This window comes from Octopus sinensis, linkage group LG6, assembly GCF_006345805.1.
Source record: "Octopus sinensis linkage group LG6, ASM634580v1, whole genome shotgun sequence".
Lineage (NCBI taxonomy): Eukaryota > Metazoa > Mollusca > Cephalopoda > Octopoda > Octopodidae > Octopus > Octopus sinensis.
Window position 1 is genome coordinate 9,012,792 of NC_043002.1, and position 21,774 is coordinate 9,034,565.

The window sequence follows — 21,774 nt, forward strand, 5'->3', positions numbered from 1 at the left end:
TATAGATATAGATAATATATATAGATATAGATATATATATATATAAGTATGAATCAAAACAATCAAAATAATGAACATCAATGGAATTTGTATCCTTTGGTACCAGTGCCAGTGGCACACAAGAATCATCCGGTGGGCACATAACAAACACCATCCGGTCGTGGCCGTTCGCCAGCCTCATCTAGCACGTGTCGGTGGCACATAAAAAGTAGTCAAGTACCGCTTGTGGTACCAGTGGCCGGTGGCACACAAGAATCCATCCGAACATGGCCGTAGTCAGTACCGCATCACTGGCCACGTGCTGTGGGCACATAACAAACACCATCCGGTCGTGGCCGTTCGCCGCCTCATCTAGCACCTGTGTCGGTGGCACATAAAAACACCTTCCGAAGACCCGGCAAGACTAGTCAGGCCATAAACCATGGCCCCTACCTGGGACGTAGTCAGTCCACCTGTGCATACCTTCCTCCTTGTGATATTGTGAAGGCTGTTGAGGCAAGTGAAAAAAAAAGGCCTGTTGAGGCAAGTGAAAATCAAATCAAAATCAAAATCAAAAACAAATCAAAATAGATGAACATCAATGAATTTGTATCTTTTTGTGGTACCAGTGCCGGTGGCACACAAGAGAAAACCATCCGAAAGTGGCCGTAGCCAGTACCGCATCGACTGGCCTCCGTTCGGGAATGACAAACACCATCCGATCGTGGCTGTTCGCCAGCCTCATCTAGCACCTGTGTCGGTGGCACATAAAAACACCATCCGAAGACCCGGCACAAACTAGTCAGGCCAAACCCATGGCCCCTACCTGGGACGTAGTCAGTCCACCTGTGCATACCTTCCTTTTGGACACTTGTGAAGACCTGTTGAGGCAAGTGAAAATCAAATCAAAACAAATCAAAATAGATGAACATCAATGGAATTGTCTCTTGTGGTTACCAGTGCCGGTGGCACACACTTTGTGGTACCAGTGCCGGTGGCACACATGAGAACCATCCGAACGTGGCCGTAGCCAGTTCTGTCGACCGGCCTCCCTCCGTGCTGTGGGCACGTAACAAACACCATCCGATCATGGCCGTTCGCCAGCCTCATCGGGCACCTGTGTCGGTGGCACATAAAAAAACCTTCCGAAGACCCGCAAGACTAGTCAGTCCACCTGTGCATACCTTCCTTCCTTCTTGGGACACTTGTGAAGACCGGTTGAGGCAAGTGAAAATCAATCAATCAAAATAGACAAAATAGATGAACATCAATGGAATTTGTATCTTGGGTACCAGTGCCTGTGGCACACAAGAAATCCATCAGTGCCGTAGTCAGTGCGGTGGGCACATGACAAACACCATCCAATCGTGACCGTTAGCCAGCCTCATCTAGCACCTGGTCGGTGGCACATAAAAACACCATCCGAAGTCCCGGCAAGACTAGTCAGGCCATAACCCTTGGCCCCTACCTGGGAGTAGTCAGTCCACCTGTGCATACCTTCCTTCTTGTGACACTTGTGAAGACTGTTGAGGCAAGTGAAAATCAAATCAAAACAAATCAAAATAGATGAACATCAATGGAATTTGTATCTTTGTTGGTACCAGTGCCGGGGCACGTGGCACATAAGAAAACCATCCGAACGTGGCCGTAGCCAGTACCGCATCGACTGGCCTCCGTCTGTGGGCACGTAACAGCACCATCCGATCGTGGCCGTTTGCCAGCCTCATCTGGCACCTGTGTCGGTGGCACATAAAAACACCATCCGAGCGTGGCCGTCTGCCAGCCTCGTCTGGCACCTGTGTCGGTGGCACATAAAAAACACCATCCGAGCGTGGCCATCTGCCAGCCTCGTCTGGCACCTGTGTCGGGGGCACATAACAAAAAAACCATCCGAGCGTGGCCGTTTGTCAGCCTCGTCTGGCACCTGTGTCGGTGGCACATAAAATCACCCACTACACACTCTAGGTGGTTGGCGTTAGGAAGGGCATCCAGCTGTAGAAAACATGCCAGATCTGACTGGACTGGTGCAGCTTTCGGGCTCCCCAGACCCCAGTTGAACCGTCCAACCCATGCTAGCATGGAAAGCGGACGTTAAATGATGATGATGATGATGATGATGTATGTATGTATATATATGTATATATATATGTATATATATATATATGTTTATATACATCACCATGTTGATTCGCTAGCCTCTGCACGCATTTTTTTTCTCTCCTTCTTTCTGTGTTTCTTCTCTGTGTATCTTTCTGTTGAAGAGCATAGGCTCGAAACGTAAAAGACTTGTTTTATTTATATTCCTGAGCGCCATACTAATACAATTGTTTGTTTGTATTCCACCTGCCTTCGTCTTTTGTTTATTTTCATAAGTTTCCCGTTATATATATATATATATATATGTATATATAGATATATATATATATATATATCTATATATATATATATATAGATTATATATATATATATATATATTGTATATACATATGTATATATAGATATGTATATAATTATATAGTGTATTATATATATATATATATATGTGTGTGTGTGGTGTGTGTGGTTGTGTGGTTGTATATATATTTTCATTATCAATTAAAGAAATTAGATTAAATTATAGAATTTTAGCTTTATTTTTTTTATTATATTATGTAATTACGTATTTAGTATTTAAATTATTTAGACTTTAAATTTTTCCAGTAAATGGTATATTAAAGTTAATTTTTTTTCTTTATTCTCCAGCTAAAATACATTGTAATTTAATAGCTTAAATACATTATTTCTATCTAATTTTTCTATAAATTCTATTTACGCCATATTTTCACGCGATATATTTTTAATAAACGCTAAGTTCTACGTATTACGTTTATTTTTTAGTTAACGAAAATCTTTCGATAAGATATAAGTTATTTTTTATTTTAAGAAAATACTGTTAAATGCTTTTCGGTTATGTATAGTTATATACACATGGTCTTTTAATATTTATTTGATAATTAGTATAAGTTAAGATAAGTACATTTATTCTTTTTTTTTTTATTATTATTATTTTAGACCTGAGGTGTGACTATATTTTTAAATAGAATTAATTTTAGTTCGATTTAATTTTAAATCGAATTGATTGTAAAATTATCATCTATTTGGAAATGTAGCCACGAAACGCGCGTAGTCTTTTTATTACTATTTACTATTTATTGTACTTTATTGAATTTTAGAATAAGATTTTTATAGTATATGTTTTCTATATGGTGTGATTAATATCTTTCATTATTGAATTGTTTAATAGAGGTTTTTTCTAAATTATATAAATTATATACATACATACACACACACACACACACTCACACACACACACACACACACACACATATATATATATATATATATATATATATTCATAGGCGTAGGAGTGGCTGTGTAGTAAGTAGCTTGCTTACCAACCACATGGTCCCGGGTTCAGTCCCACTGCGTGGCACCTTGGGCAAGTGTCGTCTACTATACCCTCGGGTCGACCAAAGCCTTGTGAGTAGATTTGGTAGACGAAAACTGAAAGAAGCCCGTCGTATATATATGTATATATATATGTATGTTTGTATGTATGTATGTATGTATGTATGTATGTATGTATGTATGTATGTATATATATATATATATATATATGTGTGTGTGTGTGTGTGTGTGTGTGTGTATGTATGTGTTTCTGTGTCTGTGTTTGTCCCGCAACATCACTTGACAACCGATGCTGGTGTGTTTACGTACCCGTAACTTAGCGGTTCGGCAATAGTACTAGGCTTTGCTCGACTAAAGGTGGTGCTCCAGCATGGCCACAGTCAAATGACAGAAACAAGTAAAAGAGTAATATATATATGGCCATTGAATGTCCGTTTTCTCTTTATGATAGTATTCAGCAGTCTTTTCTGGCACTTCATCTTGTGAACGACCCACTCATTTCGTCCGTCCATCTTACTTTGAGAATTCCTCTGAAACATCATTGTTCAAATGCTTCGATTTTCCTCTTATCATTTTTCCTTATCCAGCATTCAGTTCCATAAGTGGTTATGCTGAATATCAATGAATTGAGGAGTCGTTTCTTTCTTTTCTTTGCGAGGTGATGGCCTCATTCTTCCATATACTGCTCGTTGATATCATGGCATTCTTGACTATGCCAAGTCTTCTCTTGAAGTTACGGATACCACTGTACTCATTGGTAATAAGAGTACCTGGGTACACAAATTCTTTTACGTTTTCGATACTTTCATTGCTCATTGTTATGCAATCTTGTTCATTATACGTGGTACTTTTAGTTATTTTCATTACTTTTGCTTTTGGTGGGGTTTAGATGAGCCCAACTTGAGTACTTGTATGAGTACTATATTGTCTACATACCTCAGATTTGTAATGACCTTATCACTAATTTTTCTTCTTCCAGTGAAACCATACTGCACGTATTGCATTATTGTCTCGAAATACATATTAAAAGAGTGCGAAAAAGGATGCAGCCCAGTTCAGTTTTAATTGCTTTCTTGACTTCAGAGTAGAGGGGATGGGGTTCATTGGTGTCAAGAAGATTGTGTAAATGGCAGTACCAGTGTTGTCATTCTTCTTATAAAGGTCGTTGCATTATTGCTTCCATCTTTCTTTCTTTCTTTCTTTCTTTCTTTTTTCTGTCTGCCTCTCTCTCCATATCGCAATCTCTCTAAATGTATACAGGAGGAAACGGCCGAATAAAGATGTCTCAAAAATGTATAAGTGTAGAATTGAAATTATTCCTGGGAGGCTGGTAAATTGCTGATGGGATCAATCCAAATAATATGATAATGGCAGCTCTAAAGAGCAATATCTACATAAGGACCACCGCTCAGATAGAGTGGAAGAAACAAGATTTCATCTGCTGCTATGCTCTCATCAGACCCCACATTAGCATCCTTGACACCATCTTTAAATAGAAACGCGAAAAAGATGACGAGGATAGAGACACTGATGTGAATGACAGATATTTCCCTGGTCCTACTGATCCACAGGGGGACACAGATGAAAACCAGGAAGGAGAAACCTACCAAGAAAGGAGACACCAGTACTAATGGCCCTATGATCACTAATGTGAGCAACCAAAGAGATGAAAGGGCTAAAAAATGAAAAAAAGGTAAAAGGAACAGTAAATGATGAAAAACGCCTCTGACAATCACACAAATAACAAAAGAAAAAAAACAAGAGAGCCCCCCACGAAAAACAACTAAGAAAAGAGAGAAGTTAGACAAGAGACAATACGCGAAGGTACAAATAGTCAGAGAGTGCACACATGTGTATAAATTCTATTTGTGCAGTATCTGTTGGCACGGAGATGATGGCACAAATAGCTACTTCCTACACTCAAAACCATACTACAGGCAGGACAAGCATTTCTCTTGAAAGGGACCAAAGAATAAAGAAAGACCTCAGAGGGGAAAAGGTCGTGCATCACCTGCATCAAAACGAAAATATGCTGATGTAGTGCAAACAACCCCCAGTAGCCAGTCCTATCCAGATGCCGTCATAAGGGTTGCAGCTGAGCAACAGTCTTATGCAGAGCAGAAAAGATTGTACAACTGACCTGGCTATATCAATTCCAGGGCCCGAGCCATCCCCACCAGCACTCGACCGCCACACCCAATAGATCCAGGGTGGGCACTACCGGCATCAGCATAGATGTCTCACCAATATTCTCTTTGAATATTAGAGGACTGTTACGACTCAGTAACAGAACAAAAATTCCCTTCTTGAGAGGCCTTGTGGAATTCAGTCAAGCCTTATGCATAGAACTCACCAAGACGCACCTAAAACCCAACATCGCAGGTGCAGAAATACATGGCCCAAAGTATGTTGTACTGCAAGGCAACAGAAAAGGCAGGAGTCATGGTGGAGCTGCAATGTACATCCAGGAAGATCTCACACCCCAGATCCTTCTGTAACACTCACACTCGGTGTGTGATACACTAATTGTACGTATAGGACAGCTCAACATAGTTATATCATATCTCCCTGAGAAAGTATATTTGCAAAATTTCGTAACTGTATGACTGTATAAAGATTCATTGTATCACTAGTCAATATAGAGTGAATGTTAAATAGATTGGAATGTGTTTATATTCACTTGTAAAGATAGGAAGGAAAACAGAAAGAAAAAAGATAGAAAAAAAGAAAAAAAAGAAAATAGAGAGAAAAAAGAGAGTAAAAAATAAAGAGAAAAAAATACACTTTCTCTGGGAGATATGATATACCTATTATAATAGGTAATACTACATGTACTTTTCATAATTTTTATAGTGTGATGTAACTCTTTGGAATAACAATGTTTGCGGCCGAGGAGAGCTTTAAACCATCTTTTATATCAATTATACACTGATGTAAGAAAGGGGTCGTTTATAAAGCTTGAAACACGTGTACCCCGATATCCTTTGTGTCCTGTTTTTGATTTTATTTGATATATATATATATATATACATATATACTCTTTTACTTGTTTGAGAAAATCGACCCCAGGACTTATTCTTTGTAAGCCTAGAACTTATTCTATCGGCTCTCTTGCCGAACCGCTAAGTTACGGGGACGTAAACACACCACCATCGGTTGTCAAGCGATGTTGGGGGACAAACACACACACACATATATACGACGGGCTTCTTTCAGTTTCCGTCTACCAAATCCACCCAGAAGGCTTTGGTCGGCCCGAGGCTATAGTAGAAGACACTTGCCCAAGGTGCCACGCAGTGGGACTGAACCCGGGACCATGTGGTTCGTAAGCAAGCTACTTACAACACAGCCACTCCTGCGCCTATATATATATATATATATATATATATATATATATATATATATATAGTGGGGGAGAATTCACAAAAAAAAAAAACGAAGAGTATTAGTATAACGCTTGGGAAGTGAAAAAGTCTTTAACGTTTCGAGCCTACGCTCTTCCACAGAAAGGGACACAAAAAAACAAGGAGAGAAAATAAAGAATGTGTAGTGGTTAGCGATCTATCATGGCGAAGGCCGGAGAGAAGGGTCACATTATTATTACTGTTTTTTGTATTTATATTCGTATTACTTTTTGTTTTTTGTATTTATATTCGTGTAACATCGTCCGTTTTTCTGTCCTTGTTTCGTATACATTCGACCCTTTTTCCAAGAAATCTAATGCTCGTAGCTTAGTTTTTCCTTGGGGCTGGCCAGATCGGAGCAATCTCAAGATTAATCAGCCGAAATTGCGAGGATGATCCGGTTCTTCACTGAAGATCAGAGGCTTCGAATTTTGTATCCGTTTTTTGTATCGTCTATTTGAATGTTTTGCATTCTTGTCCCATTTTGTGTGTGTATATATTTTTTATACATATATTATTGCGGCGTACGTACACCTTGTTCTCTTATATATATATCGTCTACTAAATCAACTACAAGGCTTTGGTCGGCTTGAGGCTATAGTAGAAGACACTTGCTCAAGGTGCCATGCAGTGGGACTGAACCCGGAATGTGTGATTGGGAAACAAGCTTCTTACCACACAGATACGCCTGGCCTACACATGCATATAAATACAGATTCTGCCTCGGGTACATACATGCATATGTAATTATATGTAGAGAGTGATTTAAGCTAGCTCCTGCGGGAGGCTCTTTATTGGGCCTTGGGCCCAGTAATGACACTTCATGCATTGAGTACATACTAAATTTTATTAAACTTGACCAATATTTTTCAAGCAATGAACAATTTTCGTCAAAACAATTATATAATTTGTTGACTTCGAACTTATTGCAAGCTTCATGATAAACAACATTTTTTTGTCTTCCATTCTGGGTCAGTACAATTTTTTTTCTGTTTAACCTCTTTCTCTCTCTATCTTTCTGTTGATTGTTTTCAACCATCAACATCACCAGTACAACTACCATCGCTACCACAACTGCCATACACACACACCATTCAGACTTTTGACGTCACCACCACCAACACCTTTGACTTCGATGCCTTCCCCGCCACCAAAATCACCATTGTCTTTCACATTCCTTACTATCACTGTCATGCTTGACCAACTCAACTACCACCACCACCACCACCACCACCACCAAGTACCACTACTATCACCGTCGCCTCCGCCTCTATCACAACACATACTATTACTATCACCCATCACCACCCCAACTGTCAATCTATTACCACCCTCACCGTCTCTATACCTACTCTTATTCTTTCCCCAGCAAGATAGGTAGAAGTGTCAATTGATTTGTGAGAGAAAGGGGTCAACGTGTGATACACTGACACAGAAATTCGTTTAGGCGTTTATTATAGATTACGTTATCATTGATTTAAGAGTGCAGAACTTAGAACAAATATAGAGTTTATATTTATATGCTTATGTATATAAACCGTCGTTCCATTGGAGCTACCAGCTGCGTGGAGAGGGGACGGTGATCAAACTGCATGGGCAACAGCTGGTCCCGCATACAAACCTGCCCAGGCCTTGTGGCTTAAGTCTACTATATGGATCAGAAACCTGGACGTTATCAAAGAAGCTTGAGAGGCGGTTGGATGGAACCTACACTCGCCTCCTTATGAGAACTCAAAATCTCTCGTGGAAGCGTCATCCAACCAAAATGCAAATATATGGGAAACTACCACCTGTGTCCTCTCTTGTGAAGGGTAGGAGAGTCCAGTTTGCTGGACATTGTTGTAGATCTGAAAACGAGGCAATTTCTACTCTTCTCCTCTGGAAGCCATCTGCTCGCAATACCAGAGGGCGCACACTCTCCTACCCTTATGTAATCTCCAGGGATACAGGCACCCAGCAACAGGGCCTCCGTAATGCCATGATGGACCGTGAAGTCTGGTTTAGCATGGTAAATTCCATTGTCTCGACCACGGTCGAACAATGATGATGATGAGCAGTATCGTCAGATTCTGACACAACACGGGAAGGGACAGTTACCGGTGATAAGCTCAATCCGATTGGCGAAGGAAACGAGCACCAGGGGTCACCTCTGTTGGTCTGCACATCCACACCAGGAAGTGCAGATAAACCTACCACCTTTTCCGAGCTACACCATCGTCCCTCGAGACGGGCGGATGCCGACGATAAACCGAGAATGGCCATGATGGTGAAGGCGCATGACTTGGTGGTTAGTGGGTATTCGGCTCACAGTTGTAAGGTGTTGAGTTCGATTCCCGGCGGAGCGTTGTGTCCTTTATTATACGTTGCTCCAATTCACTCAGCTGCTAAAAATGAGTAGCATCTGTGGATCTTTACCTTTTGACCGACAGATTTAGAAAATAATTTTTTGTGACTAAACACTTTCAAACTTCGTATACTAGTAGAATGTGTCATATAAAACATCTTTTTCTCTTAGCGTTTTTGAGAAAAGCTTATATTTAGAAAGTTATTTCACGTTAAAGTAGAAGAAATTTAGAAGAAAGAGTAAGTTGTCATTATAGTACTCGGAGTTTCGAATGTCGGAGCGAAGAGCTACGAAGCATTCTCGTCGGCTATCTTTTTTTTTTATCTAGCACTCCGTCACTTACGAGAACGAGGGTTCTAGTTGATCCGATTAACAGAACACCCTGCTCGTGAAATAAACGTGCAAATGGCTGAGCATTCCACATACCCGAGTACCCGGATCGTTACCTTTTGACCGACAGATTTAGAAAATAATTTTTTGTGACTAAACACTTTCAAACTTTGTATACTGGTAGAATGTGTCATATAAAATATCTTTTACTGTTAGCGTTTTTGAGAAAAGCTTATATTTAGGAAGTTATTTCGTTTTAAAGTTCTCGTATTTCGTTAATTTCAACCAATCAATGACATGTATTCAGCTGAATAAAATTACTGCTGTTGTTTGTCAACAACAACTATCGGTGGTGTATATTTCGTTTGTCACTGTTATTCATGAGATCGTTCGTGCGTTTGTACAGGTTTTAGCTTTAAGGTTTCAGGGTTAGGATTTTAGGGTTAGGGTTAGGGTTAGGATTTTAGGGTTTGGGTTAGGGTTTGGGTTAGGGTTTTAGGGTTAGGGTTAGGATTTTAGGGTTAGGGTTAGGGTTTTAGAGTTAGGGTTTTAGTGTTAGGGTTAGGGTTAAGGTTTTAGGGTTACGGTTAAGGTTTTAGGGTTAGGGTTAGGGGTTTAGGGTTAGGGTTGTCATAAATAACAGTGACAAACGAAATATAGACCGTCGGAAGTTCTTGTTGACAAACAACAGTAGTAATTTTATTCAGCTGAATACACGTCATTGATTGGTTGAAATTACCGAAATACTACAACTTTAGCGTGAAATAACTTCCTAAATATAGGCTTTTCTCAAAAACGCTAAGAGTAAAAGATGTTTTATATGACACATTCTACCAGTATACAAAGTTTGAAAGTATTTAGTTACAAAAAATTATTTTCTAAATCTGTCGGTCAAAAGGTAACGATCCGGGTACTCGGGTATGTGGAGTGCTCAGCCATTTGCATGTTTATTTCACGAGCAGGGTGTTCTGTTAATCGGATCAACTAGAACCCTCGTTCTCGTAAGAGACGGAGAGCTAAATAAAAGAAGATAGCCGACGAGAATGCATCGTAGCTCTTCGCTCCGACATTCGAAACTCCGAGTACTATAATGACAACATTTAACTGTTTGTTCTAAATTATACCATATATGAATAATCCTCTATTTACCTAATATCGAGGTCTCGTTCTTTTGTTGTTAAGTGTGTGGAAAACGAATATGAAAAAAAAAATGCGCGCTGACGTCCCTGGGGTGGGTGTGGAAGGGACTTTCGGAAAATTCACAAGATCCGATTTTTCCGTCATAACTTCGGGTAAAATGGATATATATTGATTTTTTTTTTTCGGAATCCCACGTTTTAGGTTATGGAAGATCCGATTCTGAAAAAAAAATTTCAAAAATCGCATTTTCAAATACGAAGATTACGATTCTGAAAACAAGTTGTTTGTAAAATTTCAATTTTTCAACAATTAGAAAGAAAAAAAAAGAATATATACCCTCAGGCCTTCAAGCAGGCTGTCCACATGCTAGAAATAACAGCTAAATCCCACAAAACTGCGATAACATAATTAAATTTTGAAAATGCGATTTTTGATAATTGTTTTTTTCAGAATCGGATCCTCCATAACCAAAACGTGGGATTCCGTAAAAACAAAAAAATCAATATATATCCATTTTACCCCAATTTATGACGGAAAAATCGGATCTTGTGAATTTTCCGAAAGTCCCCTCCTCACCCTCAGGGTCGTCAGCGCGCATTTGTTTTTTCATATTCGTTTTCCACACACTACCTCCTAGGCTGGTTAATTTGTTTTTTTTTGTTCCCGGGTGAAGATCTTTATATTGACCGAAGACACTTGCTCAAGGTGCCACGCAGTGGGACTGAACCCGAAACCATGTGGTTGGTAAGTAAGCTTGACACTTGTACCTCTTTGTGTTACTCATATTTTATTCACCAATCCTTGAATCTACGCTTCGTAAATATTCATGGTAGTATTACCATGTATTGATAATTTTCTTATGGATTTTATTGTAACCGCTCTGTACTCTTAGTTTATTACTATAGATTTTACTAGCAGTATCGCCCGCGTTGCTCGGGTTTGTAAGGGAAATAACTATATAAGCATTTTTAGAGAGTTATAGCCAAAAAATAGCAAAAAAATGCATTAAAAATGGGAAAAATATTATGGTAATTTTTTTTTTTAATCGTTGACTCATCGTAGACATTTTTAGAGAGTTACTTCCCTTATATAATAGCAAAAAAATGCATTAAAAATGGGGAAAATATGATGGTAATTTTTTTTTAATCGTAGACTCATCGTAGACGCGTGCTAATACTCAGAAGGGCTCGATATGAATCACGACTATAAGATACCCGCTTTTGGTTACACTGCACCGCAAAATGTGGGAGTAGTTAGGAATCTAAATCGTAGGAGACAGACAGCACAACCTTATCTTTATATATAAAGATATTGAGTAATATTTCTTTGTAAACTTGAAAATTCAGTTCATCACGATACAGAGTAAGCGATTTTAAATATTCAAGAGTGGCTGTGTGGTAAGTAGCTTGCTTACCAACTAACTACATGGTTCAGGGTTCAGTCCCACTGCGTGACACCTTGGGCAAGTGTCTTCTCGGCCATCCAAAGTGTTGTGAGTGGATTTGGTAGACGGAAACTGAAAAGAAGCCCGTCGTATGCAGATGTTTGTGTGTCTGTCTCTCCTCACCCCCCGACATCGCTTAACAACCAATGCTGGTGTGTTTACATCCCCGTAACTTATCGCTTCAGCATAAGAGACCGATAGAACAGGTACTAGGCTTAGAGAGAATAAGTCCTAGAGTCGATTTGCTCGACTAAAGGTGGTGCTCCAGCATGGCCACAGTCAAATGACTATTTTTGATATAAAGTACATGTCTGGATAACTAAGAGTCGGATTTCTTCACTCAGCTGGGTCGCAAGAATATCACGTGGCCGGCACTTATGCACCCAGTTTGATATTCACTTAATATTGTTGAGTATGCACGTTACTCAGATCTAACAAGGTGCCTCAATTTAAGTACCTAATTAAACTGAATATTAATTACACACACACACACACACACACACACACACACATTACCTAGTCGCAAGTGTAAACAGAAGCGAACAAACGGGTGTGTGTAATAGTTGTGTAGGATTTATCAACTATAAGTGATAAATTCTACACATAGGCGCAGAGTGGCTGTGTGGTAAGTAGCTTGCTTACCAACCACATGGTTTGGGTTCAGTCCCACTGCGTGGCACCTTGGGCAAGTGTCTTCTACTATAGAATCGGGCCGACCAAAGCCTTGTGAGTGGATTTGGTAGACGGAAACGGAAAGAAGCCGGTCGTATTATATATATTTATATATATATTATATATATATATATATATATATGTGTGTACGGGTGATGTGTAATTATAAATTTGTTATTCTTGTGCCTGTATGTCTATCATTATTTTTGTCGAACCACGATGTGTATACATTTTTTGGGACACCTGTATATGTTATGTATGCGTGTATATGTTTGTGTGTCTGTGTTTGTCCCCCCAACATCACTTGACAACCGATGCTGGTGTGTTTATGTCCCCGTAACTTAGTGGTTCGGCAAAAGTTCCCAATAGAATAAGTACTAAGCTTACAAAGAATAAGTCCTGGGGGTCGATTTGATCGACTAAAAGGCGGTGCTCCAGCATAACCGCAGTCAAATGACTGAAACAAGTAAAAGAGTAAAAGAGTATACCACAAAACCACAAAGGTCTGTGATTATATAAACAAAGCGACAGATTTGAAGAGGAAGCGAAATAGATTTTGCTACGTTCAAAACACCTCCAAAGTTTTAAAAGTCTACGTGTTTATAACCAGGACACTTTTTTTTGTTTTTGTCAGAAGTTTAGTTTCAATGACTCATTGACACTCGTTAAAAAAAAATGTTGCCATTTATAAGAAACAAAGTGAAAGAACCTAACAATCCAATTATTATAATACTACAAAACAATATAAATATATACAAATAAACAAAAATTGTCATTCGTCAACAAGACATGATTATTAAACATTTATATACATATATATATGTACATCTATATATATTATATACATATATATATGTACATCTATAGCTATGGAGATAGGTGCGTATATACAGTGGGTGTGTATGGTTGTATGCGTGCGTGTGTCACATATATCATATATCACTATATATTAGATAATATATACATATATCATAATATAACATATATACATATGTATGTATACTATCATATATTATGTATCAAATATTGTATAAAATGTATACGTATAATATGTATACAGAGGTATAAACATACCGACATATAATGACTGTGTGTTTAAGTCTCTGTTTGTGTGTGTTAAGATATAAATTTACAAATAAGATTGAATAATATAAAAGTATAGTGTAAGAGTGTGGAATAATAGTTTTCTTTTTTTCTCACATTCTTCTTGTGCTGTTCTTATTTCATTCTCTTATTTCATTCGGAAAATTGCTTCAAGTATAAAGAAAATACTTAACAAATATTAACTTACCAATATTTTCTCTCTCGTTCCTCCTATGCGATCGCAACTCGACGGGAGTAAATTTAAATTAAAGAATAGCGAAGCCGAGTGACAGAAGAAATAAAAATAAAAAAAAGTGCGAGGGAGAAAGAGGAGAGAGAAAAAGAAGGAAGTAGAGCAGGAACGAAAAAAGAGAGAGAGAGAGAGGGAGGGGGAGAGGGAACAGAAAGAGAGAAAGTGAAGGAGTAACAAAAACAAAATTTAAAAAAATAAGTAGCCGTACTTGTCCGTTGTGTTTGAGTTCTTTTAACTTTGTGGAGACAAAGCCTGCTTCCAACCCTTTTTGAAACAATAGAAGGAAGATGATGTGTTTTTTTTTGTCTCAGACAGAAAGAGAAAGAGAGAGAGAGAGAGAGAGGCAGTGCTAGAACAGAGAAGAAGAACTATCACAATATCAGTCTTATTTAACCAAAACAAAAAAAAGGCGGAGTTATCTATCAAATCATGAACACTCCTTTTCCAATTAAAAACAAAATAAAAATTATTTCTTCTTCTTCTTCTTCTTCTTCTTCTTCTTCTTCTTCTTCTTCACTGTCTCTTCTCCTTCTTCTTCTTCTTCTTTTTCTTTTTCTTCTTCTTCTTCTTCTTCTTCTTCTTCTTCTTCACTGTCTCTTCTTCTTCTTCTTCTTCTTCTTCACTGTCTCTTCTTCTTCTTCTTCTTCTTTTTCTTTTTCTTCTTCTTCTTCTTCTTCTTCTTCTTCACCGTCTCTTCTTCTTCTTCTTCTTCTTCTTCTTCACCGTCTCTTCTTCTTCTTCTTCTTCTTCTCACTGCTCTTCTTCTTATTCTTCTTCTCTTCTTCACCGTCTCTTCTCTTCTTCTTCTTTTCTTCTTCACCGTCTCTTCTTCTTCTTCTTCTTCTTCTTCACTGTCTCTTCTTCTTCTCTTTTCTTCTTCTTCTTCTTCACCGTCTTATTCTTCTTCTTCACCGTTCTCTTCTTCTTATTCTTCTTCTTCTTCTTATTATTATATTATATTATTATATTGTATCATCATCATCATCATCATCATCATCATCATCATCATTATTATTATTATTATTATTATTATTATTATTATTATTATTATTATTATTATTTTATTGAGCCGTTATATTCTCATCCCACCGCCGCCGCCCCCGCCACCGCAGCCACATTGATAGGCCTTATAGCAAAAAAAGGAAAAAGAGAAAAGTGAAGAAAATACAAACGAAATGGAAATATTTCCTTTTGCCCACCTCCCCCGCCTTTTTTTTTTCACACCGGTTTTCGTGTATGGAGATTACGAATCTGAAAAAAAAAAACCAAAAAAATTGGCAAAAGTCGGCATTTCGAAATTTCAATTTTCCCCCCTCCCCCAATTTCTTCATTTTTGCCTTTTTTTTCCATATATTTTGCCAAAAAAATAATCAAAAAAAAATTCTGAAAAAAGTTTTTAAAAAATGAAGAAATTGGTGGGGTGGGGAATTGAAATATTGAAATGCCGATTTTTGCCAATTTTTTTTTTTTTTTTTCAGATTCGTAATCACCTTACCCGAAAACGGGGGTTTCTGTAACAAAAATAAATAAATAAATAAATAAATAAATAAAGGGGTCTTTGGGGTGGGGTGGGGGACAAAAGGATTGTTATGATGTTCCTATTCAATTGTAACGATAGGAAATATCCTATTGACATACAAGTCAGTCAACTTTCGTAGAGAATAGAAGAGGGGAAAAAAAGTAATTAAGAGTTAAAGACCTACAGAAGGGAATGGTTAGATAGCGGGGGGGGAGGGGTGATTGAATGAGAGGCCAAGATAGTGGGGGTGGGTGGGGTGGGGGAGAATAGAAAGAGACAAATGAATCACACCCGATTCACTCCGAACGAAGCGTCCAATTATTTTCTGCAGTTTTCTAAGACACTTGACACCTTCCCGCTCAGAGTTCCATCGCTACGGTCTTGTTTCGGTTGCTGGTGTTGATGCTGTTGATGATAATGATCATGATGATGATGATGATCATCATCATCATCATCATCATCATCATCATCGTCGTCGTTATTCTTCTAAATCTGTTTGTGGATGAGAAATTTACTCTTCTAAAATGTAATTTTTGTAAAATTATATAAATTACTAGCAGTATCGCCCGGCGTTGCTCGGATTTGTAAGGGAAATAACTATATAAGCATTTTTAGAGAGTTATAGCCAAATAATAGCAAAAAAATGCATTAAAAAAGGAAAAAAAATGATGGTAAATTTTTTTTAAATCGTTGACTCATCGTAGACATTTTTACAGAGTTACTTTCCTTATATAGTAGCAAAAAAATGCATTAAAATGGAAAAAAATGATAGTAAATTATTTTTAAATCGTAGACTCATCGTAGACGCGCGCTGATACCCAGAAGGGCTCGATTTGAATCACGACTATAAGATACCCGGTTTTGGTTAAACTGCACCGCAAAATGTGGGAGTAGTTAGGAATCTAACTCGTTGGAGACAGACACACAACTTCACTTTTATATATAAAGGTAACATACATACATACATACATACATACATACATACATACATACATACATACATATTCCCAGAAGCTTCTCGCTGTTAATGCCACCAAAAGTTGTGATTATATTTCTTTACTACCCACAAGGGGCTAAACACAGAGGGGACAAAAAAAGGACAGACAAAGGGATTAAGTCGATTATATCGACCCCAGTGCGTAACTGGTACTTAATTTATCGACCTCCGAAAGGATGAAAGGCAAAGTCGACCTCAGCGGAATTTGAACTCAGAACGTAAGGATAATTTGGACAAGTGAACAACGTCTCATCTTGTGTGTAATTATTTCGTTTGTTCCTTCGTTGTGTTTCTGTTTAGATTTTGGATTTTATTTAATGTAATGCTATGCATCATTCTTTTCGTCCCTTTTTTTTTTACCTACTGTAGGCGCAGGAGTGGCTGTGTGGTAAGTAGCTTGCTTACCAAACACATGGCTCCGGGTTCAGTCCCACTGCGTGGCATCTTGGGCAAGTGTCTTCTGCTATAGCCCCGGGCCGACCAATGCCTTGTGAGTGGATTTGGTAGACGGAAACTGAAAGAAGCCTGTCGTATATATGTATATATATATATGTATGTGTGTGTTTGTGTTTGACCCCCTAGCATTGCTTGACAACCGATGCTGGTGTGTTTACGTCCCCGTCACTTAGCGGTTCGGCAAAAGAGACCGATAGAATAAGTACTGGGCTTACAAAGAATAAGTCCTGGGGTCGATTTGGTCGACTAAAGGCTGTGCTCCAGCATGGCCGCAGTCAAATGACTGAAATAAGTAAAAGAGTAAAAGAGAGTACTCAGTTGAATATTTTTTTTTATGCGATGGCTTTTTCTGTCTTTTTCTCTCTTCCTTGGCTCCACCCTCTCTCTCTCTCCTTTTCTCTCTCAACCGACCTCTCTGTTGCTTTCCGTCCTCCCCCACCTTTCCTTTCTCTTACCACTACCACGTGACTCGTGACCTTCCCCATCTCCCCTTATCTCTCTCTCTCTCTCTTCCATGTTCTTCTTTTTGCCTGATTAATTGACTCTTTCGGTCACGTTTCTCTCGCTTCCTTCTCAACTGCCAAACCTCGTTTTTTGTTGGGGGGGGGCTGTTTCCACGCTCTTTACTCTCTTTAACTTGTTTCAGTCATTTGACTGTGGCCATGCTGGAGCACCGCTTTTAGTCGAGCAACTCGACCCCAGGACTTATTCTATTGGTCTCTTTTGCCGAACCGCTAAGTTACGGGGACGTAAACACGCCAGCATCGGTTGTCAAGCGATGTTGGGCGTACAAACACAGACACACAAACATATACATACACACACATACATACATACATACACCCCCCCATATATATATATATATATTTATTTTATCTATATATATATATACATATACACGTACACACACACACACATATATATTTATACATATATACGACGGGCTTCTTTCAGTTTCCGTCTACCAAATCCACCCACAAGGTTTTGGTCGGCCCGAGGCTATAGTAGAAGACACTTGCCCAAGGTAACACGCAGTGGGACTGAACCCTAAACTATGAGGTTCGTAAGCAAGCTACTTACCGCACAGCCTTTTACCTTTCGTTATTTTACCATTTTACCTTTCGGTATATTTCCCTGTAGGACATTTTCCTTTCTTTTGCGTTGCCCATTTTCTTCGTCTCGTTTCGGAGCTGCACGGCCTTATTTTGTTTGTACATTGTTTATTTCTTTCATTTTGTTTGTATATTGTTTATCACATTTGCATCGTGCTTGTTTTCGCCACTGTTTCCAAGGTTCGCTCGCTATTCCCAGCAGTTTTCTCGCTGTCGACGCCACCGAAAGTGAACAATATTATCGTTAAAGGCGTGGAACTATAAGGATCTTTTGGACGATAACTGACGATGAATGAACAACGTCCCGTCACGGGTGTGATCTTTCTGTTTGTTACTTTATTATGTTTCTGTTTAAATTTTCGAACTATATATGTACACACACACACACCACACACACACACACACACACACACACACACACACACACATACACACACACACAGGTGCACGTAGTTTCGGGTTCAGTCCCACCGGGAGGCACCTTCGGCAGGTGACTTCTGTTATAGCTCTGGACCGGAAACGGGGAGAAAGCCTATTGTGTGTGTGTGTGTGTGTGTGTGTGTGTGTCTTTGTATTTATGTTTGATAGTGGGTGCTGTTCTATTTACGTATCTGTAATGTACCGGTTCGGCAAAAAAGTCTGACAGAGTCTTTTCGCAGGACCACAGGCAGGCAAATGTCTGGAACCCAGTGAGGACCCTTGCTCAACAAAAATTATTAATTACAGAACAACGAACTCCACTAAGTCCCTCCCCACACACACACAAAAAAAAAAAAAAACGCTTTACCTGTAGTCGTGCTTCAATTTTTCAATATTTCATGTCGAACGACGTGACTTCCAATCAGCGTGAAAAAACGCGAACTCTTCTGTAGTGAAGAAAGCAAGCTACTTACCACACAGCCACTCCTGCGCCTATATAATATATATATATATATATATATATATATATATATTATACATGCATATATATATCCAAACCACACTCCACTCCACCCCCATACAGCCAACCCCCCCTCCCCGCACATCCCACTCCCTCATACTCCACACTCCAACACCACCACATCGCACCATTCCGTACACACTAGCACTGACCATTTCCCAGCACATGCACCACACCACTCCGCACACACTAGCACAGACCACTTCCCCCCACCCACAACATCATCCACACACCCACATATTACAGACGCACACATACACGCACGCACACAACCACACGTCAAGGTCACCAGCCCCTGTCCACACGCGCACACACACACACTTTCAAATACACAAACACGTGCAATTTCGTTTTGGGATTACCAATACTTTATTATCTCCCCTTCTTCCCTAGCTCTCCTGCCTAACCACCTCAGTTCAGCCACCTGCCGTGATTGACCGCTAGCCTCTAAAGCTATTTTTACTCTCTGTTTATTTTTTCGTGTTCCTTTCTCTTGAAGATCGTAGGCTCGAAACGTAAAAGACTTTCTCTCCTTCCTGAGCATTAAACTAACAACCTCTTTGTTGTTTATACATCTGTCTTTGTCTTGTTTTTTGTAAATTCAAACTCTGTGTGTGTAAGTATGTATGATATATATATATATATATATATATATATATATATATATATATATATATAGATAATATATATATATATATATATTATATATATATATACTTATTTTAAGCAGCAGAAAAATAAAGCATATTACTCTACCACTGGTATTTGAGTACTCTTTTTTCCACCTTGTTTCACATTTATGTGTTTACTCCGGTATATATATATACTACAGCCTCAGGCCGACTAGAGCCTTGTGAGTGGATTTCGTACACAGAAACTGAAAGACTGTCGTATAAATGTGTATATTTGTGTGTGTGTGAGAGTGAATGTGTGTGTGTGTGTGAGAGAGAGAGAGAGAGTGAGAGAGAGAAAATAATTCACTAATTAGGCAATTTAAAATGATAAATTCTAACATAAGCAAAACCAGGAAGTTCTGTATGAGGAGTCAGTCAGTTACATCGACACCAGTACTTCGTTGATATTAATTTAATCGGTGAAAGGATGGAGGTAAAGTTACCTTGAAACTTAGCACGTAAAGCATTCATAACAAAACCCGGCAGGGCATTTTTCCCGGCACTCCAACGTTTCTGCTACTCCGCTGTCCAAGGGCAATTCACAATTAGGACATTAACTATTAAACAAATCAGACTCAGACTTCGCCCTGCACGAATCTCCATTTCAATTTTAGTAAAATGTAAGAATCTTTTCGGTTTGAACGGCAGTTTTTAACATAATTTCTAGGTAACTAAAAAATGTTAAACTTCGTATACTGGTAGAATGTGTTTATAAAACATCTTTTTCTCTTGGCTTTATTGAGAAAATTCTATAGTTTGTAAGATATTTGATGGGTTTTTTTTTATTTCTGCAATTTCAACCAATCAATAACGTCTATTGGGGTAAAAAAAGACATTCTGTGCCGTATAAATATGTCCTTCGTTTAAGAAACAGATTGGGTTTATTTACATTTCTGAAGAAAATAAGATACCCTTCCCCCACCCTCACCCCTAACCCTAACCCTAAAACAGATTCAAATGCAATAGATCGATACTAGGGTCATAATTATGGGTGACAATTTCATATGACACCGCTAGAAAAAACTGCCGGTCAAACCGAAAAGATCTAAATGTAATTTAGAAGTTGTTTCTCTTACTTTTTGCAATGAATTTCCTAAGGGCTTTTACTCCTCATTATGGGTATAATTTTAATTTAAAAGGATAAAAGGGTCCTTCGAGTGTCATAGTATCCTAAAAACGGTTTCCCAGGATAGTGTGTCGTATATACCCATCCATCCTTTCCCATTCCTGGACTGGACGCCAGTCTGTTGCAGGATAACAGCTGAGCGAACTGGAGCAATGTGAAACAAAGTGTTTTGCTCAAGGACACAGCGAACTGCTCGGACAGGAATTGAAACCACACTCTTACGATCATAAGTACAATACCCTAATCACTAAGATAGTGCCTCCACATAATTTTAATTGATTGCAATTATTTTCGGTTATCTACAGTTACGTTGAGCTATTGCCGCTCATCTTATACCTATTGTCCACGTCAGGAGACTGGGAACTGAGCAGTTAGCTTCAATGGAGAAAATTGCTGTTCCTTATTTTGTTTTTGCTTACAGTTAAAATATATTCCTCATTAATACCTAGAGCTTAATATGGCCGCTATTTTTAACGAAGATCACTGTGGCAAATTTCGCGTTTCGATGAATCAGGCTCAGAATATATATTCATGTGACCCGTTTGTTTACATAGCAATGCAGCGTGACTTTGAGATGCAAGAGAGAAATTTCTTCAATCCCAACGACACAAATTTCAATAGAAATAACCTCGAGGGATCTTTTCGGTTTGAACGGCAGTTTTTAACATAATTTCTAGGTAACTAAAAAATTTTAAACTTCGTATACTGGTTGAATGTGTTTATAAAACATCTTTTTCTCTTGGCTTTATTGAGAAAATTCTATAGTTTGTAAGATATTTGTTGTTTTTTTTTCTTCAATTTCTGCAATTTCAACCAATCAGTGACGTCTATTGAGTTAAAAAGCATTCTGTGTC

At 38.6% G+C, this 21,774-nt stretch overlaps 1 protein-coding gene across 2 annotated transcripts in view; it reads right to left on the minus strand.

The window, feature by feature from the left end:
• The window catches only part of LOC115213519 (protein rolling stone), a 50,558-nt gene extending 36,100 nt beyond the window's left edge, over positions 1-14,458 (minus strand). Inside the window, exon 1 of one of the 2 annotated variants that reach the window (XM_029782533.2) lies at positions 14,305-14,458. The gene's annotated coding sequence lies outside the window, so the exon portion shown is untranslated. Of the gene's footprint in view, positions 1-14,051; positions 14,198-14,304 lie in introns of those variants that run through there. The other variant, XM_029782532.2, reaches the window with a different exon arrangement.
• Positions 14,459-21,774: the final 7,316 nt, after the last annotated feature.